Here is a 17,464-nt window from a genome sequence, read left to right on the forward strand (position 1 = left end):
GCTGGGCCCGGTCCGGTGCGGGCGGGACACTGGGGGTTGGGATCTGTTGCCGGACACGAAAAAAGACAAAAAGGAAAAAAAAAAAAAAAAAGAAGGATTGGTGTTAATTTTTTAAAATCTTTTGTAGAATTCAACAGTGAAGCCATCTCGTCCTGAGCTTTTCTTTCGGGGGAGGTTTTTGATTACTAATTCAAACTCTTTACTAGTTTTATATCTAATTCTGATGTTCTATTTCTTCATGAGTCAGTTTTAGTAGACTGTGTGTTTCTAGGAAATTGTCCATTTCATTCAGATTATCCGATTTGTTGCCATACTATTCTTTATAATATTCTCTTATAATCTTTTATTTCAGTAAAATTGGTAGCAATGTTCTCACTTTATTTCTGTTTTTATTAATTTGAGTCTTCTTTTTTCTTAGTCAATCTAGTGGAAGATTTGCCAATTTTATTGATCTTTGCAAAGAACCAACTTTTGGTTCTGTTGATTTTCTCTGTTGTTTTTCTATTCTCCATTTCATTTACCTCTACTTTGATCTTTATTACTTTTTTACTTCTGGTAGTTTTCAGTTTAATCTGTTCTTCTTTTTCACTTCATTACAGTATAGAGTCAGGTTGCTGATTTAAAATCTCTCTCTTTTTTTAGATGCAGGCATAGACTGCTATAAATTGCCCTCTTAGCACTGCTTTTACTGCATCCCATCAGTTTTGTATACTTTGTTTTTGTTTTCCCTTTTCTCAATATATTTTCTAATTTCATTTTTGATTTCTTTCTTTGATACATTGGTTGTTTAAAAGTGTGCTGTTTAATTTCCATATTTTTGAATTTTCAAGTTTTCCTTACATTAATTTATAGTTTCCTTCCATTGAGATGAGAAAACATGCTTTGTATGATTTTAATCTTTTCAAACTTATTAAAGCTTTTTTGTGGCCTCATATGTGATCTTTTCCAGAGAGTGTTCCATGTTTATTTGAAAAGAATGTATATTCTGTTGTTGTTGGGTGGAATGTTCTACAAATGTCAGTTAGGTCTAGTTCTATAATGTTGGTCACATCCTCTGTTTCTTTACTGGTCTTCTGTCTAGTTATTTTATCTATTACTAAATGTGGGGTATTGAAGTATCCAATAATTATTGTAGAATTATTTATTTCTCCATTCAATTCTGTCCATTCTTGCTTCATATATTTTGGGGCACTGATTTTAGGTGTGTATATGTTTATACTATTTATGTCTTCTTGTTATATTGACACTTTTAACAATATATAATGTCCTTCTTTGTCTGCTGTAAACTTTGTTGTTATCTAATGAATGGTATCCAAAATATACGGATGATCCTTCAAACTCAACAAGAAAACAAACAGGCCAATTTAAAAAATGACTAAAGATCTGAACAGATACCTCATCAAAGGAGATGTACTGATGGCAAATAAACATAATAGAAGATGCTCCATATCAAATGTGCTATGATCTGAATGTTTATGTCCTTCAGAATTCATATGTTAAAATCTTAACCTCCAAGGTGATGGTATTAGGAGGTGGCGCTTTTGGGAGGCTATAAGGTCATGAAAGTAGAGCCCCCATGAATGGAGTTAACACCCTTACAAAAGAGGCCTTAAAGAGACCTCTTCCCTCTTCTACCATGTGGGAAGACAGTGAGAAGGTGCTGTCTATGAACCAGAAAGCAGACCCTCGCCAGACACCAAATCAGCTGGCACCTTGATCTTGGACATTCTAGCCTCCAGAACTGTGAGAAATAAATTCCTGTTTATAATCTACCCAGTTTATGTTATTTTGTTATAGCTGCCTAAATGGACTAAGACAATATGTTATTAGGGAATTTTAAATTAAAATGGTGAGATACCACTACACATCTATTAGAATGGCCACATGCTTAAGGGAGAGAGGGAGGGATGAATAATTGAGGATGGGATTTTTAGGGAAGTGAAACTATTCTGTGTGATACTGTAATGGTGAATATATGACATTATATATTTGCCAAACTCAAAGAACGTACAACACAAAGAATGAACCAGAATGTAAACTATGTACTTTAATTAATAATGATTTATCAATATTGGCTCATCAATAATAAGAAATTTACAGGCCGGCCCGGTGGCGCACTGGAGAGTGCGCCGCTTGGGAGCACGGCAGCGCTCCCGCTGAGGGTTCGGATCCCATGTGGAGACCGGTTCCCGCTCACTGGCTGAGTACGGTGAGGGTGCAATACCGAGGGTTGCGATCCCATTGCCGGTCCCCAGTATGGGCGCGACACCGAGGGTTGCGATCCCGTTACCGGTCAGTAAAAAAGACAAAAAGGAAAAAAAAAAAAGAAATTTACTACACTAATGCAAGATACTTAAAATAGGAGAAACTTGGGGGGATGAGGGGGCATATGAGTATGAGAACTCTGTACTTCCTGTTCACATTTGTATAGGCCAAAAACTCCTCAGAAATAAAATCTATTAGTTAAAGAAAAATAGTGTGGACTTTATTCAAATTCCAGCTGTATTATTACTTGCTGAATGATCTTGGACAAGCTATTGAACTTTCTTGTGTAACAGTTTCCTTTCCTTAAAATGGGGGTAATAATAGGATTTACCTCATATGTATGTTTTGTAGAAATTGCTGAAGTAAATATATGTAAAGCACCTAGAACAATGTTTTGCATGTAATAAGTGTTACATAAGCATAAACTATAGTCATTTAATTCTCAAATCAATTTGCAACATTTTACAGATGAGGTAAATAATTTGTTCAAGGCTAAATTAGTTTCAGAAAAAGGATTTGAATCGAGATTTTTTTTAAAGCCTGTGGTTTTTCCACTATATAGCTTGTCTTTCCATGACATGTTTATGAATGAATACCATACCAAGCTCCTATGTAAAATAAGAAAGCCATGTTTATAATAGGACACAAAATTAAACCTAAGGATTAAGTGATTTGTGGTGTTTCAAAGTGAGACAATTGAAAATGATAATTTAGAATTGTCCAATTTCTATGTTAAGAGATTCCAAGAGAGATATGCAGATGACAGCTAAATTGCCATATCAGATGAGTAAAACATTAATGTAAATATTCAGAATATTTAAACTACTTCTCATTGTATTTGTTTTAATTAGTTAAGAGGTGATCATCTCATATGGTGGCAATAAATATTAATGGTTACATATTAAATATGAAACAATTATGAGTTTATTTTATAGACATCGAAAGGAGAATGGACAGCAAAAGAAGTGACATAATTGCAATAAATTGAGAAAATACATGTTAAAGCCACATTAAATCCATCTATACACTTAAAAGTAATAACCAAAATGTTGTTTTACATATTGTAATTGGTGGAATTGTGTCTTCAATACGATATGTTGCAGTCCTAACCACCAGTATGTGTGAATGTGACCTAATTTAGAAATAGGGTCTGCTATGGTCTGAATGTTTGTTCCTTCCAAAGCTCATGTGGAAGCTTAATTCTGATTCTTAATGTGGCAGTGTTGAAAGTGGAGCTTTAAAATGTGATTGGATCATAAGGACTGTGCTCTTATGAATGGATTAATCCATTTGTAGGGCAATGGCTTAATGGTAATGGGTTATCATGGGTTTGGACTGGAGGCTTTATAAGGAGAGCAAGTGAGCACATTAAAAAGTGCTCTTCCCCCTCCTCGCTGTGTGATACCCTGCATTACCACAGGGCTCTATAGAGAGTTCTCACCAGAAGAAGGTCTTCACCAGATGTACCTCCTGTACCTTGGACATCCCATCCTCCAAAACTGTAAGAAATTGTTGGGAAAAAATGCAAAAGTAACTTTTTCATAAGCCTGTTCTGTCCATGAAGTAATATTTTGTCTTTGAAACAAATGTTTGCTTGTCGAACTGGTTTGGCTTCCAATAACTGCTTGCATTTTTGGTTTCTGTAGCTTGCCTATCTGCCTAGACCACATGAATGCTGAGAAAGCAAAACCTAAAACCTGAAGAAGTCTGCCTATGTAAGCCCTGTGGGACCTGGGCTCGGGGTCCAGATTTTCTCAGGCATCAGTCTTCCTGGACCTGTTGGCATAATCAACTCCTGACTCTGCAACCCTCCAAGTGTTGGGTTGCTTCTTGCCAAGTCCATTTCTACAACAAAATAAAATTCATTTCTTTGTAAATCACAGAGGTTTAGGTATTCTATTATAAGCAACAGAAAACAGACTAATACAGGGTCCTTGCAAATGTAATCGAGTTAAGAAGAGGTCATACCGAATTCGAGTAGGCCCTAATCCAATATGGCTGGTGTCTTTGCAAGAAGAGAATAGACACAGACAGACACGGGGTAGAAAGCCATGTAAAGATGAGGCTGAGATTAGAGTGATGTTTCTACAAACCAAAGAACACCAAGGAATGCTGGCAACCACCAGAAACAAGGAGAGTGACATGGAACTGATCTCCCCCAGAACCTCCAGAAGAAACCAACATTGCCAACACCTGGATTTCTAATTTCTAGCCTCCAAAACTGTGAGAGAATAAATTCCTGTTGTTTTAAACCACCCAGTTTGTGGTACTTTCTTATGGTAGCCCTAGGAAACCAATGCACATATGTTGACCATTATGAATAACCACTATCAACAAATAATAAATGATATAATTAAAAGGGTATTACAGGTCATGAAAAGCAAGGAAAGACTGAGAAACTGTCATCAACCACAGGAGACCAAGGAGACATGATGACTTGATGCAACGTGAGATTTTGGATTGGATCCTGAAGGAGGAAAGGACATCAGTGGAAAAACTGGTGAAATAAAAAAGTCTGGAGTTTAATTAAATACATGTACCAATGCTAATCTCTTTGACATATGTACAATAATTATGTAAGATGTTAACATCACAGGATACTGGGTGAAGGGCATATAAGAACTTTCTATATCTTTGCAACTTTTGTGTAAATCTAATAGAGTTATTCCAAAATAAATCTTACTTTTTAAAAATGAAAGCAGCTTATTATTGTCATTGTTTACAACTTCAAAACTTATTGACTCTTTATAAATGGCCATAGAATTTTTAATACACTGATATAGTAATTCCATTTCTGGAAATTTATCTAAACAAATAATACAAATAAGAGTAAAGTGAGTTAAGATAGTGATTTTGTTTTTGGTGGCATAGTGACTAGGGCCTGTTCTCATTATATTACTGGTATAGAGGGAAGCTAAGTTTTGCTTTTGTTTTGTTTTTAACATTGCATTTGGCCACTTCCTGAACACATCTATGAATACCAATGAATTTTCTTTGATTCTATTTGGTTTTACAGAGATAAAAATCATATCTGCTCATGATGATACATGTTCCTTTTTTTTCTAAATGTTTTCTTTCCGTATCGTCTACTGGTTTTGCTACATTGGCATTAATGTACAGAACAATGTCTACAAATACGAGAAAACTTCAAAAAGTTCATGGAAAAGTGGAATTAGGACAAGACAAATCTTTTTATGAACTTTCTGAGGACCCCTCATAGTGGTTTAAGCAGGCTATGTTATCTGGGAACCCACTAGTATTTCACTGTTATATTCAGTGTTGGCTGCTGTTTTGTAATGAATTTACATTACTGAACAAGAATATTTTATTTCATTGTTTAATAATATGTTAATAAAATTAGATTGGTTTGACTTTATCAAACTGCCATTTCACAGTTTATCTACATATTGCTGGTGTATCTCATTTCTTTTGATGGGATGAATTATGTTGATAGCTTTCCCAATACTAAGCTATTTTGCATTCCTAGATCAAATCTTACTTGATAGTTGGCTATTAACCTGTCAAAAATACTTCTCAAAAATGTAAAAGTAATTCATGTTCACTGTAGAAAGTAAAATAGTATAGAGAGGTGTGAAGTGAAAAGTAGAATACTATTGCTTAGAATTTTTCACATATTTTTCCAAACACCAATGCATAGTCATACATATCCTTCTAACACACACACACACATAAGCACAGGATTATACGAGACATAAAACTCTGCAAATGGCTGCTTTCACTCAAAGTGTTATAAACAAAGTTTCAATTTAAATCTCATAGATTTTTGCTTCTTTTGACCAGATGAACATTATTTCAAATAGGTGTTTATCCTAATTGATGTCAGTAGTCATGTATAGATGGAAATCAAATCCTTGTTCTTCTTCTTTTTTTTTTTGCATTTACAAATAACATTGCAACTTCATCTTTGTAAATAACTCTTCACACACCATTCTAGTTTGCCTATGAGAATAAGATTTAAGATACAAGTTATTTATATGATAGAAAACAGAAGGGATATGTCAAAACGGGATATGCATTTTCAAGTTTATGAATGGTGAAAAATGACTCTCCAAAAATTTAATACTAATTTTTACTCTTATCAACAGTGTATTAGATGGAAGCTATTACTCAACAGTCTTAACAAAGACAAATTTTAATAATTGCTTATATGAAAGAGTAATGTGATTTTTAAATTTTACTTCTTGGTTTTGTTTAGGGGGTGATAAGTTTTTTGAATCTTATATTATGTAATATTTTATTATGTATTATGTATGTATGAATATTATGTAATATTAAATTTTGGTGTGTGTTTTTTCAGCCTTTAATATTGAACTGCAACTTTTTATCTTTTCTGATTCTATTTTCAATGCTTTCTAAAAATTTCAATAGTGTGGCAATCTTCTGTTCTTTACAGATTTGCTTAGGTAAACGTCAGGTATGCCTTGACTCATTTTTGTAATTTATTTTGGATATGCCATCTAGATTTTAGAACCAAGCCTAGAGTAGTACTAGTATGTGTGTGTGTACACAAACATAAAAAGAGATAAATATACATCGACATACATGCACACCCATTAGATGGAATTGTTTTTCAGATGGAAGATTTATGTGAAACTTGAGCATGTAGATTAATATCAGAAGTAATTGGGAAAAATCAACAATAAACCATCTGTAAAATTATAAATTAAATACAGGGTGGTGATCTTGAGTCCAGTCAATGACTACCCCCAAGGTTGAATGTAGGCAGCATAGCATAGTGTCATGCTCTTCAAAAAAGCCTGGAATTTTAAAGGACTGCAGGGAAAACCCTCCACTGGCTTCTATGGATACAATTTCTTACGTGATTTAATTTGTTTTACTGATATAGAGAAGATTATTTAAAATCATGGATAAATACAGTAAATTACTGGCATTCATTTTAGTAATAATAGTTGCATCCCATGTGAGCAAAAACATGATCCAATAGTGGAAGAATGGAGGTGATGGTGAATATGAGATGTCACATCTTCTCATCAAGTGCCAATCCTTTGTCTTGTAAATTGAAAGGAACAGCAAATATTAAATCGATGATAATGAAATGTTATGTTTAAAGAGTATTCAAACAGCCATTATGAAAAACAGTATGGAGGTTTCTCAAACAGCTGAAGACATAACTGCCATATGACCCAGCAATCCCACTATTGGGCAAATACCCAAAGGAATGGAAACCATCATGCCAATGGGATACCTGCACTCCCATGCTCATCGCAGCAGCTCTATTTACAATAGCCAAGATATGGAATCAACCTAGATTTCCATCAATGTATGACTGGATGAGGAAAATTTGGCATATATACACAATGGAATACTACTCGGCCATAAAAAGAATGAAATTCTGCCATTTGTGGCAACATGGATGAGCTGGGAGAAAATTATAAGTGAAATAAACCAGGCATAGAAAGAGAAATACTGCATGTCCTCATTCGTAAGTGGGAGTGAAAGGAAGAAAGAAACAAAAAAAGAAAGAATAACAACAATGCATTGAACTTTCAGAAGAAGAAACAGAACTGTGGTTACTAGAGGTGGGGAATGGGGAGGGGGAGGGAAGTTTACCAAGAAATTGGTTAATGGACACATGGAATGTTTATGTTTTATAATGATGAACATGCTAATTATCCTGATTTGATCATCACACATTGTACACAGGTATTGTACAATTGCATACCCCACAAATATGTTTATAATATTAATAAACATATGTTTATTAATGTCAATAATAAATAGTATTTAAAACCCTTAAAGGCACAGTCTCTGCCTGGAGGAATTCATGGCTTGTCATTGGGCCCTGAAAACCACACATTAGAAAAGAAGTGGATTTCAAAAATTTTTGTCTAAGACTTAGTAAAAAAAAAAATACTGATTTTACATTGTTATTCAATAAATACAAATATACACACACTCTTTCTTACACACACAGCTACAAATCAACCTGAAACAAAATTTTTATTAAACAGTGCTCTCTTTGGCAGCACATATACTAAAATGTGGAATGATACAGAGAAGATGAGCATGGCCCCTTTGCAAGGATGACACTCAAATTTGTGAAGCTTTCCATATTTTTAGGTACAGAAAGAGAAATACCACATGTTCGCACTCGTAAGCAGGATCTAAATCCATAAATAAACAAATGAACAGTAAAGAGGGACAGAGTGAAAGAAAGAAACAAACAACAATCACAATAACACGTTGAACTTTTAGAAAACTAGATGTGGAAAATGGGAAGGGAGGGAGGGCTGACACAAAGAATGATTGCATGTTGTCATGATGAATAGGCTAACTATTCTGATCTAACCATCACATGCTGTACACAATTATTGAAAATCAATGTTGTACCCCACATGTATGTATAATAAAATATCTAAAAAAATTATTAAACAATATTTATCTTTACTACATGAGATGTGCTTTGAGAGCTTAATGCCTGTGTTGTCCAATATTATAGACACTAAAAACAAGTAGCTAATTAAATTTAAATTAATTAAAACCAAATAATATTCCAATAACATGTGGCTAGTGGCTACACTACTGGATAGCACAAATATAGGAAATGTCCATCATGCAAAAATTTTGATTGGATAGCTCTGGCTCTATTCTATTCTATTCTGTTCTCTTCTCTCTCATTCTGTTCTGCTCTATTCTACAATTCTAGAATATATTCTATATTCTATATTCTAGAATATTCTATTCTATTTAAAACAATTTTGTGAGCCACCATTGAGTTGAAAATTGAAGTTGAAATATGAAAAGAGAGTCAACTTGGGAAATATACATTTAAATATCATCACACAGTGAAATACCCATTGAGATTATTTCAGGTCAGTGGATTCACCATAAAATATTTCTATGAATAAAACATGCATATACTAAAATTGATTTGTCTATAACACACAGTGAAATAAAAATAAAATGCATATAATTTTATTTTATTTATATTTTAAAATTTATTTATTTATTTTAATTTATAAATATAGAATGCAATTGATTTTCATGTCCCTTTACCAATTCCTCTTCCCCCTTGCTCTCCCCCATCCCACCCATCAACACCATATCTGTTCAATTATTATAACAAGTCCAAGGAATTGTTGAATTGTTGTGTCTTCTTACCCACCCCCCGATTGTTTGCATATTTATTTATTTATTTTTAGCTCCCATAAATAACAAGTAGTATTTCTCTTTATGTGCCTGACTAATTTCACTTAATATATTTTTTCTAAGTCCATCCATATTGCTGCCAATGGTAGTATTTCACTCTTTTTTATAGCAGTGCAGAATTCCATTGTGTAGATATACCACATTTTCCATATCTACTCATCTGATGATGGACATTTGGGCTGGTTCCAACTCTTGGCTATTGTAAATAGTGCTGCAATAAACACTAGACTACAGGTATCCCTTCTACATGATGGTTTCCATTCCTCTGGGTATATTCCCAGCAGTGGAATACATGGGTCATATGGTAGATCTATCTGCAATTGTTCGAGGAACCTCCAAACCATTTTCCATAAAGGCAGCACCATTTTGCAGTCCCACCAACAGTGTATGAGGTTCCTCTTTCTCTTCAACTTTGCTAGCATTTATCATTCTCAGTCTTTTGGATATTAGCCACCCTAACTGGAGTGAGGTGGTATCTCAGTGTGGTTAGGATTTGCATTTCCCAAATGCTGAATGATGCTGAATATTTTTTCATGTGTCTGTTGGCCTTAGGTATATCTTCCTATGAGAAATGCCTATTCAACTCATTTGCCCATTTATAATCGGGTTACTTGTTTTTCTGCTGTAAAATTGAGCTCTTTGTATATTCTGGATATTAATCCTTTCTCAGATATATACTTAGCCAATATTTTTCTCCCACTCTGTTTGTTGTCTTTTAACTCTATTAATTCTTTCTTTTGCTGTGCAGAAGCTTTTTGGTTTGATATAACCCCATTTGTTTATTTTTCCTTTCTTTGCCTGTGCTTTTGGGATCATATTCATGAAGTCTGTACCCACTCCTACTTCCTGGAATGTTTTCCCTAAGTTTTTTTAAGGACTTCTATTGTTTCAGGGTGTATATTTAATTATTTAATCCACTTTGAATTGATTTTGGAATATTGTGAGAGGTATGGGTCTTGTTTCATTCTCTTGTTTATGGATATCCAGTTTTCCCAGCACCATTTGCTGAAGAGGCAGTCTCTTCCCTAGTGTGTAGACTTGATGCCTTTATCAGATGGCTGTAGGTGTATGGGTTGATTTCTGGAATCTCTATTCTATTCCATTGATCCATTTGTCTGTTTTAATGCCAGTACCATGCTGTTTTGGTCATTATAGATTTGTAGTATAGTTTAAAGTCAGGTAGTGTTATGCCTCCATCTTTATTTTTTTTTCCTCAGAATTGCATTGGCTATGTGTGATCTTTAATTATTCCATATAAGTGCTAGGATCATTTTTTCCATGTCAGACACAAATATCAGTGGAATTTTGATGAGGATAGCATTGAATCTGTAGATCACTTTAAGTAGTATGGACATTTTCACAATGTTAATTGTTTCATTCCAAGAGCATGGGATATCTTTCCATCTTCTTGTGTCTTCTTTAATTTCTCTCAACAGTGGTTTGTAGTTCTCATTGTAGAGATTTTTCACATCCTTGGTTAACTTTAGTCCTAAATATTTTATTATTTTGAAGGCTGTTGTAAATGGGCTAGCTTTCTTGATTTCCTTTTCTGCATATTCACTGTTGGGGTATAGAAATGCTACTGATTTTTTGTGTTGATTTTGTATCCTGTAACTTTGCTGAAATCATTTATGAAATCTAAGAGGTTTTTTGTAGAGGCTTTAGGCTGTTCGATGTACAGGATCATGTCATCTGCAAACAGCCACAGTTTGACTTCATCTTTTCCAATCTGGATGCCCTTTATTTCCTTCTCTTGTCTGATTGCTCTGGCTAGTAGTTCCAACACTATGTTGAATAGGAGTGGTGAGAGTGGGCATCCTTGTCTAGTTCCTGTTCCCAAGGGAAAAGCTTTCATCTTTTTCCTGTTCAGGATGATATTTTCAGTGGGCTTATCACATATGGCTTTAATTATGTTGAGATACTTTTTGTCTATACCTAACTTATGCAGAGTCTTTATTGTGAATGAATGTTGAATTTTGTCAAATGCTTTTTCAGCCTCAATAGAGATGATCATGTGGTTTCTGTCTTTGCTTTTATTAACATGGTGTATCACATTTATTGATTTGCATATGTTGAACCAACCTTGCAACACTGGGATGAATCCCACTTGATCATGGTGTGTAACTTTGTGTACGTGTTGCTCTACTCTGTTAGCTAGTGTTTCAAGAAGGATTTTTCATCTGTATTCATCGAGGATATAGACCTGTAGTTTACTTTTTTTGTTCTATCTTGTCTGGTTTAAGTATCAGTGTGATGTTCGCTTCATCGAAAGAATTTGGGAGAATGGCCTCTGTTTCAGTCTTTTGCAATAGTTTATAGAAAATTGGTATCATTTCCAATTTGAAGGTTTGGTAGAATACTGCAGGGAACCCATCCAGTCCTGGGCTTTTCTTTGTTGGGAGCCTTCTGCTAACAGCTTCAATGTCTTTTATTGTTATTGGTCTCTTCAGATTTTCTATATCTTGTTGGGTCAATTTTGGTAGTTTGTGTGTATCCCAAAATTTATCCATTTATTACAGATTTTCAAATTTTGGGCATACATTTGTTTATACTAGTCTGTAATGATTTCTTGTATTTCTGAGGTATCAGTTGTAATACCATTTTTCATTTCTATTTTTTTTATTTGAGTCTTCTCTCTTTGTTTTTTAGTTAGCCTTGCTAAATATTTGTTGATTTTATTTATCTTTTCAAAAAAACAACTTTTTGATTCATTGATCTTTTATATCAGTTCTTGGGTTTCTATTTCATTAAGTTCTACTCTGATCTTAATTATTTCTTTCTGTTTGCTAACTTTGGGTTTAGATTGTTCTTGTTTTTCTAGTTCTTTAAGGTGAAGCATTAAGTTATTTACTTGCATTCTTTCCATTCTTCTGAAGTAAGCACTTAGTGCAATAAATTTTGTCCTTTGTACTGCTTTTGCAGTATCCCATAGGTTTTGGTATGATGTACTTTTATTTTCATTAGTTTCAATAACTTTTTTGATATCCTGTTTAATTTTCTTGGATCCATGTCATTAAGTAGAATGCTGTTTAATTTCCATGTGTTTTTATAATTTTGAGAGTTTTTTATGTTTTTGATTTATAATTTTAATCTGTTGTGATCTGAAAAAATACACTGGATAATTCCAATTTTTTTGAATTTGTTGATACTTGATTTGTGACCTAACATGGGATCTATCTTGGAGAATCTTCCATGTGCCGATGAGAAGAATGAATATTTTGAGGTTGTTGGGTGGAGTGTTCTGTAGATAGCTACCAAGTACAGTTGCTCTAAAGTGTTGATTAGATCTTGTGTTTCTCTGTTGATTCTTTGCCTAGATAATTTAGGCAAAGAATACTGAGAGTGGGGTGTTCAGGTACCCCACTATTATGGTAGTAATGTCTATCTCATTCTTTAGTTCTACTAGTGTTTGCTTTATAAATCTGTCCTTTCCGATGTTGGGTGCATACATATTTATGTTTGTTATGTCTTCTTGATTGATAAATACTTTTGTCATTATATAGTAGTGTTCTTTATCTCTTTTTTTGGTTTTTGGTTTGAAGTCTATTTTATTTGATATAAAAATAGCTACTCCATCTCGTTTTTCATTTCTACTTGCGTGTTATATCTTTTTCATTCTTTCACTCCTAGTGTATGTGTGTCTTAACAGGTGACGTGAGTCTCTTGAAGGCAGCATATAGTTGGGTCCACCTTTTTAATCCAGTCAGTCAGTCCGTGTCTTTTGAGTGGGGAATTCAATCCTTATACATTGAGCTGTTATTGAAAGATGCTGATTTACTCTCAAAATTTTATTGATTTTTTGTTTGGATGTCTTAATTATCTTTTGTTTCTTTCTCTCTGATTTACTGTTTGTCTTCTGTATTTGTTGGTTTCTTTGGTTGGTAAATATTTGTTTTCTCTTTATTGTTATCATTTTTATTTTCCTAGTGGGTTTTGTTCTTTCTTGAGTATTTATGGAAGTGGTGGTGGTTGTTATTCAGGTACCAAACCCAGTACTCCCTTGGGAATTTCTTGTGAGGTTCGTCATGTGGTAGTGAACTCCCACAGTTTTTGTTTGTCTGAGAAATATACTATTAGTCCTTCATTTTGGAAAGGTAGTCTTTCAGGGTAATGTATTCTTGGCTGGAAATTTTTGCCTTTTAGTATTATGAATATATCATCCCATTCTTTTCTGGCTCTAAGGTTTCTGATGAAAAGTCTGATGTTAGTCTGATTGGGGCTCCCTTATAGGTGATTTAATGCTTCTCTCTTGCAGCTTTTAAGATTCTTTCTTTGTCTTTGAGTTTAGCCAATTTGACTATAACATGTCTTGGAGAGGACCTTTTTGGGTTGAATATGTTTGGGGATCTTCGAGCCTCCTGAATCTTAAGATCTGTCTCTTTCCCTTTACCTGGGAAGTTTCTGCCATTATTTCACTGAATATGTTTTCAATGCCATTTCCTATTTTTTCCCCTTCTGGTGTTGGAAAAAATGCAAAAGTAACTTTCCCATATGCTTCCCTTAGCTTTGCTATGGGTCTAGTGTATGATGGAGCTTAGAGGATATTTCCCTTTTGAGATTATGTATGGAAGACCACTCCCACTTACCGCTGGACTACAGGGGGACCCCCACCAACTGAGGAAGGAAGAGATGTCACAGTACTCAGTCACTGCCTAGGACTTTCAAACAACTAACCAAGAGAGTTTTAGAACAAGCTCCCATCCCATTAGGGAGTTGGGCTCATCAGTTTCAACCTGGAGACAGTGTGTGTAAAAGATTTTAAAAAGGCTCCTTTAAAGCCAACCTGGATGGGGCCACACATAATTGTACTAACCACTCCCACTGCAGTTAAGATTACAGGTCTAACTCCCTGGATCCACCATATGCAGGCAAAACAGGCAGCTTCCCTTGAAGATAGCACCTCATGGTCTGTTAAGGCTCACCCCACTAACCCACTCAAGGTCCAGTTCCAGAGATGTCCCACTAATTGTCACTGCCCCACACCTGCACACAGGTGAAGCCTGGGGATTCGACAAGTCCTGCATCAGCCACTCCAGAGGCTGGCTGATCCAGAGTGTGGCTGAAGCTTGAGGATTTTCTCACTGCGGGACATAACAAGTGCACTATTTTAATTTTATAAAATCATAAGCATATGTCTCCCCTTGCCTTTAATTTTTGTCATATTACTTCCTTTGCCTTTTGCCATAGGATTGACAACAGCATCCCCAAAAGATTGGAATAGGGTTGAGAAGTTCTTGTTAACACTCCTTTATCTCCTGACAATAGGATGTTTCTTAGACATCTCATGGTGGCAATGTATGTTCATGCCACCAAAAAAACTTTGGTCGAAAGAAAAACAGCCAGTCGTCTGCTAGCCTTAACAGACTAAGCCACCCTCAAACCTCTCTTAGACCCCAAAAATGATATTGAATAAGGTTATACTCACTCAAAATTTTAGAGAGAGCATAAAAGGAGGGGAATGTTTGGAAAAAAATGCATAACTAACTTTCCCATAAGCCTGTTTTTTTCCTGAAACTGTATTTGCTTGCTTCACTAGTCTGAAATAATTTTCTCACAAGCCTGTTTTTTTCTAGAAGTAATATCTTATCCTTGAAACTCTCCACTAGTCTGGCTATTAATCACTGCTTGGCTTCTGTAACTGAGCACTTATCTGCACAGAGCACTTATGCAAGACTAGTGAATGCTGAAATGTTGAGAAAAGAAAAAAATATATGTGTGAAGAGCCCTGGAAGAGTCTGCTTATAAAAACCTTGTGAGATCTGAGCTGCGGGTCTAGATTTTTCAGGCAGTAGCCATCTGGACCCGCTGGCATAATAAACTCCTGACTCTCCAACCCTCTGAGTGTTGGGTCACTTCCTTGCCAAGTTCGTTTCTACAACACTGGAATACCCATGATTCTGATATTTGAGCACTTAAAGTTGTCTGTTATCTCTCTTAGATTTTCTTTAATGTTTTTAATTTTTTTCTGTTTTCTTTTTTTTGGTCCACCTGTGTTATTTCAGAAAGCCCATCTTCAAGGTCAGACATTCTCTCTTCTGCTTGTTCTACCCTGCTGGTTAAACTCTCTGTTGTGTTTTTCATTTCATTGAATGAATGATACAGCTCTGCCAGCTCCACTACATTCTTTTTCAGGGCATTAATTTTTTTGTACATTTCTTCTTTCTGGTCCTGTATACTTCTCCTCATTCCATTGTGTTGTCTAATTGAGTTTTCTTGTATCTCATTTAGTTTCCTTAGAATTGTTGCTCTAAATTCCTTGTCAGTCATTTCAAGGACTTCCTGTTCTATAGGATCTAGAGCTTGAGAGTTATTATTACCCTTTGGTGGTGTTGTACTTTCTTGATTTTTCATATTTCTGGTATCTTTCACTTGATGTTTAGTCACCGTGGTGGGGGATTTCACAGTATACTCATTTGACACTTGTGTCTGCCTAGGATCCTGCAGGGACTGCCAATTTGGCATGGCTGCCTTGGTGCCTGTGGGCCAGAGGTTCATGCTTCTCTGGGCCATGGGGACTGGCCTGGGCTGGGAGTCCTGCAGCAGTGCCTACCTGTTCCAGTGTGAGTGGCTCAGGGCCCTGTGGTTCCAGTGGTTCTCAGGCCTCTCTGAGTGGTACACACTGGCCTGGGCTGGGAGTCTCGCAGTGGCACCTACCTGCTCCAGTGCAGGTGGCTTGGGGTGTGTGGGCCTAGCAGCTCTCAGACCTCTCTGGGGTCTCTCTGTGTGGTGCACACTGGCCTGGGCTGGGAGTCCCACAATGGTGCCTACCTGCTCCAGCGCAGGTGGTTCGGGGCCCTGTGGGCCTGGCAGCTCTCAAATATATGTAATTTTAAGTATTCTAGTAATCACATTAAAGATATAAAGAAACATATTAAATTAATTTTTAAAATATTTTTGTTTATCCAAATTAAATGTATATTTAAAAAAATATAACTCTTTAATACACATTTGCCCTCTTCCTCTTTCCTTTTTTAAGGTGTGGCACAAGAACTAATGTAGTTGGACATTTTTCATATTGCTGATCAGGGCTACCAGTAGGCCTTCAATGCTTTTGTTCAAATGAGAAAAAGATGTCCTCTTTTCCTGAAATGCCTGATTGCCATCTGTCAGAATCTATATATACTGATCTACAATATCTACAGTGTAAATATATTGGCTTTCTTGAACAAATTCTAAAACAATTTTCACAAATAAAAATTCAGAGATTAAAATAATAATAAAATAAACAAAATATAATTAATACAAAATTATTAATAATATGTTTTACATTCTGTTTTGTACTATCTTTGAGATATAATGCATATTTCAAACTTATAGCATATCTCCGTTAGGACCATCAACATTTTAATTGCTCAATAGTCACATGTGACTAATGGCTGCCATATTGGATAGCACAGATCTAGAGTTAGACCTTTTAGAACTTTACATTACCTATCTGGAAGAAGCCTTGAATGGCCTGTAAACACATGAAACACCTGTATTTCTTACTCAAGTAAGTAAAAATATTATTTTTTCACAGTGGGCATTTCTATTCTCTCCAGGAGTAATGTGGCCAATAATATCTTACTGTTTTGGACCACCTCCTAAAAAGGAATAATAAGAATATAATTAAAGATGCCATTTATTGAGTACCTGCTCTGTGATTTTGGCTAATTGCTTTAAACAGATGTTTTATTTCAAGTTGTTCTTACATACATATATTATTATACCTTATTTCAAGATGGTTTTACTTTAAGGCCTCTCTCCAAAGAGACAACTCTTCAAAAAAAAGTATAATTCCTTCAAAAAAAATTTTTTCTGGAAGAGTTGTTGATGATCAAATATAAACTAAGAAAATTATGTTTAATTACAATTCTACATGTCTTTACAATTAGTAAAATACAGAGACTACCATAATTCAATTGCACAGTATTGGTAGGAATTGATCTAAGTTATTTGAATATGATGCATGGCTAGGGACCCATGATTCTGTGTGCAAACATTTGTTTATGTCAAGCTGATAATGAGA

General features: G+C 35.0%; 1 protein-coding gene across 1 annotated transcript in view; it reads left to right on the forward strand.

Moving 5' to 3' along the window:
* Positions 1–17,464, forward strand: part of LOC103597327 (chromosome unknown open reading frame, human CXorf30) — a gene marked incomplete at its 3' end in the record, with an annotated part of 119,539 nt that overhangs the window by 52,987 nt on the left and 49,088 nt on the right. The window lies entirely within an intron of this gene.

The sequence above is a fragment of the Galeopterus variegatus genome, unplaced genomic scaffold (assembly GCF_000696425.1).
Source record: "Galeopterus variegatus unplaced genomic scaffold, G_variegatus-3.0.2 Scaffold2281, whole genome shotgun sequence".
Classification (NCBI taxonomy): Eukaryota; Metazoa; Chordata; class Mammalia; order Dermoptera; family Cynocephalidae; genus Galeopterus; species Galeopterus variegatus.